This window comes from Protopterus annectens, chromosome 1.part0, assembly GCF_019279795.1.
Source record: "Protopterus annectens isolate FY-2018-M chromosome 1.part0, PAN1.0, whole genome shotgun sequence".
Lineage (NCBI taxonomy): Eukaryota > Metazoa > Chordata > Ceratodontiformes > Protopteridae > Protopterus > Protopterus annectens.
In genome coordinates, this window is record NC_056725.1 from 1,259,162,556 (window position 1) to 1,259,172,740 (window position 10,185).

Sequence of the window (10,185 nt, forward strand, 5' to 3'; positions counted from 1 at the left end):
CACCCTCTTCCTGATGTTGGTGTGTCAGTAGGTGCCACACAATGTATGTGTAATGCTGTCATGGAGGCACAGAAATGTTTCACCAGCATCTGAGAAGAGATAGTGGAAGTACTCAGTATGGTGTATTCTGATGTGTGAGGCTTGCTGAACCATGTTGGTGACTCCTTTGACAGGATGAATGACACACTGGGTTGGGCAGTGTCTGTAATGGAATGTCTGCTGGGGGAGGATCAGCATCCATGTGGCCAGAGAGCCACTACATTGTTTGTTGTTATCCGATGGGGCCATGAAAGATCCCACTTCCATAGTTACACTAATTCCACTGCTCCATCAGTCATTACAGTTTCTTTACCCAGATGTGTTAGGCCACGTGATTGTGGTCCAGAACACAGTCGTGATGAGAGCTCATCCAGCAGACATCATTCATATTCAAGTAGCACCTCAAATTCTAAGACAGAGCCATGGAACTAGCAGTGGAACTCCTGCCAGAGGTAGTTGTCATTGTCAGGGGCTGATTAGTCTACCATGCATGGTTCACACCTGTCCGAGATGCCAGGATGTAGGGCTAATACAGTGCTTGACTGCATTTATGCAGACACACACACACATTCAAGAAATATTTGCCCATGCCACACACACACACACACACACACACACACACACACACACACACACACACACACACACACACACACACACACGCACATGATCACATGTCATCGAAGCAGTACTGTTGACTGCAATACATATGTCGCTATTGGCCCTGACAGTTGGATACTTAAGGAATGCATTTTTGTTTTAGTTGCACACACCCACTTCTAGGTTGTCAGGCCTGCCCTCCTGTAGCCTCACCCCCACTCCACCCTGTGGAAGTGATGATGACTGTGCCCTGCCCTTTGCACATTTCTTTGCAACTTCGGATTGCATACATGTCTCATGCATAGAGTGGATAGCTAATGCTTGCTTAGTCAGAAGCTTCCTTTAATGTAAATGTATTACAGAAGAAATGTTTTTTGTCATAATCAATTGTAAATGATTGTTTATGTAATTGTTGACCCTCATTATATTTCTGTTTGTAGTCTTAGCAAAGCAGTCACAGTCAATATTAAAGTATTGCTTATTGGTATACTTGTGCATATAATGCTACCATTCACCTGCTCACTAGTGTATATACAGTGGTCAACTGAAATGCTTGATGCACAGTATTGGGCAAAACCCATAGCTATAGTTTGCAAACATCAAGTCATAAGTTATTGCTAACATCACTGTACACCCGGGACATGTTCCATCTTAGGGCAAACCAAATTCACGCACGATGGATCCAGTGCAGGGCTCAACCAAATAGCATCAATCCACACAAAACGAGCCAGCACAAGGTAGATGGCAAGCAGATAAAAATCTTTAATGTGGCAAAATAAAATCAAACATTGCAAACCGGTTTCGGCCTAACAATGGCCTTCTTCAGTGCAGAATGAAAAGGTTTGAAAAAATGGTGGATTCCCGTGTGCCTTATATAGTGAAAACTTTTTAAAGGTGTAAGCACAATAAAATTTAACAAATATAAAATCATGATAAACAAAAGCAAAAGATAAATAAACATTTTTTTTCATATACATAAATATATATATATATATATATATATATATATATATATATATATATATATAAAAGGAATCATGTCACCAAATACATATATCAAATTCATATATTAGTCTGAATCTGATAAAACAATTGCACAGCCAGCATGAATTCCTATTAATATTCATTTAGGCCAGGTTTAAACAAAGCACCCAACCTCGTGATCCATAAGGATTCCATTTTATTAAGCTTATCATGCCAGCCAGCTTTGGAAATCCTAGGTAACTGAATTTTGTCAACAATAACAAATTGAAAATGTGCCGTATTGTGTGTTAAAGTATGTTTGTATAAAGCATTAGTTAATTTCTTTGTTCTAATGGCACTAAGATGTTCACTGATTTGGATTCTCAGTGGTCTAGAAGTTTGACCTACATAGAATGAAAAGCATGTACAGGTGGCTAAATATACTACCCAATCTGTGCTGCAATTACCAAACACCCTGATCTGAAATATTCGTGAGGTGTTGGAACTGCTAAATTCTTTGTTCCATCTTAAGGACATATGAGAATTTGGATAGGACAGTAATCAGTTATATACCTCTTTTTTTCCATACAGGTTCCAGACTTACTTTGCTAATACTGTAGCTACAAGATGTGTCCATGGGTGTTGTCTCTGTGTGATGCTAACAGAACACAGCCACTACATGGTTAAGTAAAGGTCGTGCAGTTTTGGTACCATTTTAATATTTGTATGCATTAAGGCTCTTAGGTTTTCAATCATCAAGTCATTGTATATGCTATGCTTTGTCTCTTAGCCAGGGCCTTGGCAAATTGTGCATGCCAATGCCTGCTGATAGCATCTGTGGCTGGTGTTTCTCCCTCAGACTCCTCATCTGTATTTGCAGGAGCTGCTGGCCCTATCTGTGGTCCTGTCCCCCTAGTTGTCCTTATTGATGTGTTTCCTGGGATTTATATTGAGCAACATGGTACAGATTGTGAGTATCAGCAGAGGTTTTTGGATCATACTAAAGGGCACCTCCTGATGTGTCAAGACACCAGAACTTTGATTTGAGAAAGCCAAATACATGTTCTGTAATGCTCCTAGTTTGAGCCTGGACATCACTGTATCCTTGCTTTGTGGGGTTGTGTTGGTTTCTTATGGGTGTCATGAGTCAAAGGTTAGTGCATAACCTGTATCCGCATTAGATACCCTCATGGAACATCACCTCTAGAAAACCCTCTGTACAGCTCACAGGTGTGCCATATGGGTAAGTTGTGAAAAACTGATTGGGTTACCTGCACAGACATTGCAGATGATCCTGTGGGCATTGCAGACAACTTGACAGTTTATAGAGTGGTATCCTTTCCTGTTAATGGACCTCCTGTCATGTTCATCAGGTGGGTCTTTTATTTCTATGTGTGTGTAATCTATGGCCCCCAAAACTTCAGAAAAGTGTGCATAAAATTCCTGCATGGTTCTTCCTCTCTCCTCTGGGTTGCGTGGAGAACAGATTGCTCCCTTGCATGTTGTAGCACAGCATTTAGAATCTGATGTAATATTGTTGAAGCTGAGGCCTGTGACAGCCCTAATATATCCCCTGTGTGTCTTTGGAAAATACCTGTAGCTAGTATATGTAAAGCTACACATACCTTTTTTGGCATTGGGATGTGTTCTCCATGATTTCCCTGGGACCTCAGGTGAGGGTAGCAGAGGTTGCATATTCCCTCTAGTGTTTCTCTGTCCATCCAATACCACTCTACAATCTCTGTGTCATGTAGTCTAAGGGTAAGGTAAATGGTCTAAACACCCTTCTTCTTTGCTGAGGTCTGGCAGTAACAGCAGTACCTTGAATTAAAGCCTGTTGCACATGCAGGTTAATGATGACAGCAGCAACCCCTAACATGTTTTTCTAAGTGTAATTATAACTGTAATCCAAAGAGGTTTGGATTTCAGGGCAAATGGCTACACTAAGTGTACATGAGTGCTTTACAGGTTCCTGAATAGTTCTGCCATGTTATATTGGTTAATTAGCATGTCATTTGGCTACTTATGCTTTCATTAGCATATTCTGCCATGTACCCTTGTTTTTGAGGCACTATAAAATAGTATATCTTCTGAGCAGCACGACACAGTGCACACGCGATAACTGCACTTAGTGTAGCCATTCATATATTTGCAGGCAATAATTAATAGGCTTTCTCAATCCTCACTTTTCATTTCTCTGGCAAATTAGTCTGCAAGGAGAAATTTCTTAAATGCCGTAACTGAGGAAGGGTTATTCTGAAAGCGCTAATGTCTTGGAATAAATTATACTTGGTTTTAGTCTTGGTGGTCTGTGTAACCTTTCTTTTTGTTAAATGCCATAACTTCACCAATTTGAAATAAAAGATAAAACAACATATCCTGCTTAACTTCTGACTTTCTTGTAGATGCTATGCAGCATTTGGTATTCAGCGATACTTAGATAGCAGGCAAGGTACAAAGTGTATTACTGCCAGCTCCACTGGCTTTAGTTTCAGACTGTGCACTACTGTATTGGATATCAGACTACACAACTCTCATATTGATTCTCTAAACAGTGGTAAGAGCAGCAAATAATAAAACAGATATACCAATATATTCCAAAGCACATAAAAAATCATGAGGTGACTTGAAGAGGTTATCAGTTCCATCGTATTTATAATCAAATCCAGTGCTAGAATTCTTTTAGCTGCAACTTTGGTCAACAAGAACTAATAAGTCTTTTTATGAGCCCAGGGAACTTATTCTGTCTCATGTGCTAAAATATAATATTTAATATCGGATGAATACTAGTGAACACCCTAGATAAGTTGCTTGTCTTTGTTCTAAACAAACCATCAAATGAGGTGCCTTGTTTCCAATATTGACTGGAAGATATTTATGTAGTTAATTCTGTCATCCTACCAGGTATTAAATTAGAACACTATAAGGTGAAGGTTATGAATACAATCTATAACTTGATTTCTATAATTCCTTGCATGAACTTATAACTGTATCAGAAGTTTTGCATATTACGTTCTTGGGTACATAGCAAGTCAAACTGAAACTTCAGAGGGTGCAAGGTGTTCGTCTTCAGTTATATAACATCTTGGATAGGAAACTCCATATTTATACAAAGGGCAGACGTTTGAAACATGGATTTGTGATTACAGATGATTGAGTACGTGAATGTACAAGGGTTGTTTGTGCATGTGGGGTTTGATTAAGAGTAGGAGCTGAAGTAATGGAATCTAGTGGGACTTGTAGTATGACTGTAGTGGTTGCATATTGTGGAGCATAACATTTGTGTGTGAAAATACGATTTTTTTTAATCTACTCTGAAATTTTTAAAAACTGCAACCATATGAAACAGTAACATACAGAACACATAAAGATATCACAACCCCCAATTCCTTCATGCACATATGTAACGAAAAATATGCACCATGAATGTAAGAGCAAATTTGGTCTGGGAGCTAAGAAGTCTTGGCCAGTCCTGGATAACATTTGTGTTAGTGAGGGATTTCATGATTGTTCCTGATTTGCAATCCTCTGTAAATTTAGTCAGACAGAGGCCACTGACATTGGCATTGACTTCAGAGAAGTAAACGTCAAAAAGGAGCGGTCCCAACACCGATCCCTGAGGGACTCCACTTGTGACTGGCCTCATTGTGGAGGTGGACTCCCCAATTCTAACTTCCTGGGTCCTGTTTGTGAGCCAGCTAGCTATCCACTGGGTCACATAAGGGTTTAAAAGTGAAAAAGTCAAATTAAACTTTATTGTCATTTAGGACCACACAAGTGCAGCCTAAATGAAATTCCAAGTATCAACTCACCAGGAAGTACATAGGAAGCAAGGATAACAAGAACAGTATAACATTTCAATTAAAAAAAAAGGTTTTCAATACAAGATTCATAGAAGGATAAGTAAACCAATAATAGCATCAAAAACACACAAGCCTCCCCCAGACAGTCATATGAAAAATACTGTACATGACAGTGTAGGATTGCATGTTACGATTGTCCTCTCTTGTTCATCTGCATCAGACAAACAGCAGGCAATTGCACATGAATAGGAAAATATATTTCTACATCAAAGAATAAAAAAATATGTTGCACACTTTTCATCTGTGCTACGTATTGTGAATGATTACTGACTAAATAATCGGTGGCTGGCATCACAGTTTATAAGTCTCAACATTGTTGGGTAGAAGCTGTTTAAGTATCTGGTGGTCCTGCAGCTGATATTCCGATATCTCTTGCCCAAAGACAGTTGTGTAAACCAGCCATGTGCAGGGTGAGAGGGGTCACAAATTATTTTGGATGCACATTTAGTGCTTCTTGCTGCAAAGATGGTAAGTTGGTGCCCATGATTTGTTCAGCAACTAGCACCACTCTCTGTAGCTTCCTTCTTTCTACTATTGTACTGTTCCCAAACCAAACTGTGAAGCTACTAGTGAGAATGCTCTCAACTGCTGCTCTATAGAATGTGGTGAGAAGAGTGGGAGGGAGCTTTGCTTTTTTGAGCCTTCTGAAAAAGTGGAGATGTTGGTGTGCTTTTTTGACCAACTGCTCAGTGTTTACAGTACAAGAGAGATCACCAGAAATATGCACCCCTAAAATCTTTGTAGATGTGACCCCTTCCATCTCTTCACCATTTATCATGAGTGGTCTTCTTGAGTTTGTCAACAATGCCTGAGTGGTGTATTGTATCAAATGTCTTGGCCATGTCAAGGTCGGCAGTGTGAACTATTTTGCCCTCATCCATTGCTTTTGTGACTTTCTCAATGAAGTCCACCAGGCTGAGTAGGCATGAACTGCCCTTGATGAAACCAAATTGGGTTGGTTGCAGTGTCTATAGGTTTGCTTTGTCATTATTCGTCACTTTCATGATAATCCTTTCCATGGCTTTGCATATCAGACTATTGAGACTTATTAATCTGTACTTTCTAGGGTCTGTAAGTGGCCCACCTTTGGGCTGAGGGAAGACAGTTGCTGTTCTCCATTCATGAGGCATGAAGCCTGTTTGGAGGCTACAGTTAAATAGCAATTCCAGAAAGCCTGATAGGTCATGTTTCATGCTATTTAGAAGACATACGGGGACATTGTCTGGGCCCATTGATGCAGTGTTCTTCGCCTTACAGAAAGCTTTGATGACTTTTTCCCAAGTGATAGTAGGGGGCTTATATTTAATGACATTTCCTGGGGGACGTTGAGGGGTAAAGTTAGAGCTGAATTTGTTGGCCAGTAGGTTTGCCCTATCTTCTGGCTCAGTATAGTTAGCTCCATTAACAATGAGCTCCACACATAATTTTAGCTAAATAATGCCCTGTGGTTGTCCTTGGCCTGGGAGGCCTCAAATTTGGCTTTGGCAGACTTTATTTGTCCTCCGAGTTGTTTGTTTAGTTTGATGAGAGTACTTTTATCCTGCTGTATGACACACCTCCTAATTTTTGCCATGATTTTCTTCCTTCTGATATACAGCCTCCTGATGTGATTCCACCAGGGTGGCTTGTTTTCTGAGTTAGTTGTGTACTTCTTCCTGGTGGGTATAGTTGTCTCTGTGCAGCTATCTACATGCTTGTATAGGGTTTCTGTGAACTGTTCCGTGTAGGCGGCAGTGTTCTCAGGATTTATGGGGGTTTGAAATTATGCCAGGTTATCACTTAATAGGAAGTTAGGCTTAAAGTAGTTCCTGAACATTCCAGGGTTAGCTGGGGTTTTGGGTTTATTTTTATTTCAAAGGAGACCATTTTTGTTTGACCTTACCAGTGAAGACATTACACTAGTGGCTGTGCATCACTCTCCCATATTAGTGAGGACCATTTCCAGTATGTTTGCACCCCTGGTTGGTGTATTGAAAAACTGTTTCAGGGAGTTTGTGTTTAGAAAATTTAGGAATCTCTGTGCCTGCATGTTTGGTGTCATATACAATTCCCAGTTAATAGAGGGGTAATTAAAGTCACCCATAAATATGATATTGGGTTGGATGGTGAATGTTTGCAATAAGTTTAAATACACATTATGGGTTTTCAGGGTCATGGAGGGGGACCTATAGCTTGTAAAGAAGTGGTATGAGATTTTGCCTGGGGTGATTTGAACAGTTTAATAAGGATTTAAGGATAAGATGTATCCTTCTATACTTCCCAGTCCTCATTCCTCAGTCTACCAAACTGCTAGCTCCTTAAGATTCACTCTATCTATTAAAACCAATCTCACAAAAATTCTGCATTTACCTAGTTTTCCTACCACATTTTCTATTTCAGTGATTTGCATCTCCCTCATTCTCTTGATTTCAGTGTTCATTGCAACTTAGCTAATGACTTGCAGCATTTTCCCCTCATCTTTAGTACAGGGAGTAGGACATTCCAATGGCTACAATTTATTATTTTTAGTTATCATGCCTCTCTCTGTCTACTCTACTCTACAAGATTTCATATCCCTTCCTCCAGTTCATCATCCAAAATAAAAAAGTGCTATCCTTCTAATACATGACCCTATACATTCCCCCCTCTGTGATTCCCACTCCACTAATCTAGGTTTGGGGTCTGTAGATCATTATGTGTGTATATACCTTTAAGACACTATCCAAGGGCTTGCACAAGTGTGTTAACACTGAGCGTGTGTAAGCCTGACTGCCATTTTGTAGTTAGCTGAGCCTGTGGAGATGTAAGCATGTATGTATGTAAACTCTGTTTGATAACTAGTTTGTTTATATTTAAAGATGCTGCTATCCATCCTGATGTGTTTGTATGTATTGAAGTATCTGAACGAAACCCAAGCCTTCTTGTTTTATGTATTAGAAATGAACGAGCAACATGGTGCCAGAAAAGGCATGTCTAAAAGGACATGGTACCAAAAACAGCATGTCTAAAAGGGCCTGAAGTCAGAGCCAACATACCAAAGGAGCATGAAGTTTAAAACGGCTTGGTGAAAACGATTTAGGGAACTTATCCAGATGCTGGTGGAATATAAATGAGTGGATCATCCTAAAAGGGGTAAAACTTCACAAAACAGGTCAGAAATACATCTAAATATTAGATCTTGCTCAGCACTATTTCTTATTCGCATAATATGAAAAGGGGCATACAGAACATTCTAAAAGATATTCACATAAACAGATATGTACGATAGTGATAAAAATATTCAAATTACTATGGAAAATGTTTGAAATAAAGTCCATATTGCATAGAAAAAATAAAAAAGGGAAACGACCACATTTTTGCAAAGCACATGTATTTTTCATATTAACCAAAGATATCGGAGTAATCAGAAGTGTATAAAGTGTTTGCATATTTGTGCAGTGTTACAGTAAAGCTATTTTGCAAAAGTACAGCCATTATAGGGCATATTTCACAGAGTACAGCCATTACCATTACAAGGCATATTTTGCAGAGTACAGCCATTACAGAGCATATTTTGCAAAGTACAGTATTTCAAAGAGTTTATTGTGCATTTGAATGTTGTTACAAGCTCACAGCAGTTTCTTTGCATATAATTACAGGGACCATATTTTCAGTGTGTTTGTGTATACCTTGTGGGCATGGTAGATGGATTTCAAAAACCCAGTGCACCTTTGTTTGACAGTAATATTACTGAAAACTGGAGAGTGTTTCAGCGAAAGTATGACATTTTCATACAGGCTGCATTTCCTGATAAAGATGACCGTACAAATGCATTTATTCTGCTTAATATAACTGGATCAGAAGCTATAGAAAGGGAGCGCTCATTTGTGTATGCACCTGGTATTTATGCTGGAGAGGGGGAAACCATCATATTGTTGTACTGGCTGAGTCAAGGGAGGACCCACAGTGCTTAAAACGTAAATTTAGAGAAATGTGTAACCCCCAGACAAATCTTACACTGGAAAGGCATTTATTTTACACAAGGGATCAAAAGCCTGGTGAAACTTTTGCAGCATATATCTGACCTGAGAAATAAAGCTAAAATGTGCAGATTTGGTGACTTGAGGGATGAGTTGATAAAAGACAGACTTGTGTGTGGAATAAAAGATGATGCTGTGAGAAAGATTTTGATTCTCTACAGTGATTTAACTTTGAATAAGGCCATTGAAATTTGTCAGATATACAAGCTCACAGAAAAGCACAAAAACATGCTTACAAATGAGAGCATCTCTTGAAGGCACAGTGACAAAGCTCATGTTGATAGTACGCAGCATGTTATTAAAAGAAACAGGCCCAAGCACATGGCAGCTGTACCCTCTGCAGCACTCACTGATAAATCCCAGAACTTTCTGGCACATTCCAGACTTTACACAGTCTCAGTGAAGCTTAAGAGTAAGTCAGCAAACTCAAAGCATAGGCTCCCACCCACTTTCTTTGCCAACTGTCGTAATTGTGGTGGTAGTCATGAAATGTTTACGTTTGGTCAGCAATGCTACAAATGCAATAAATGGAATCATTTCAAAGATTTTATAAAACAAAAGGCCCACATTCTTTTATTAAAAGGGAACATTTTAAGAAACAAGTTAATCAGTTAGACTGTGACAAGCCTACTCTTTATGTTGATGGTGTGTCACTGCTTCATGAAATGGTCACTGCAGTAGATTTAAGGGCGAAGAATAAAGTATTTTGTACTGTTCGGATA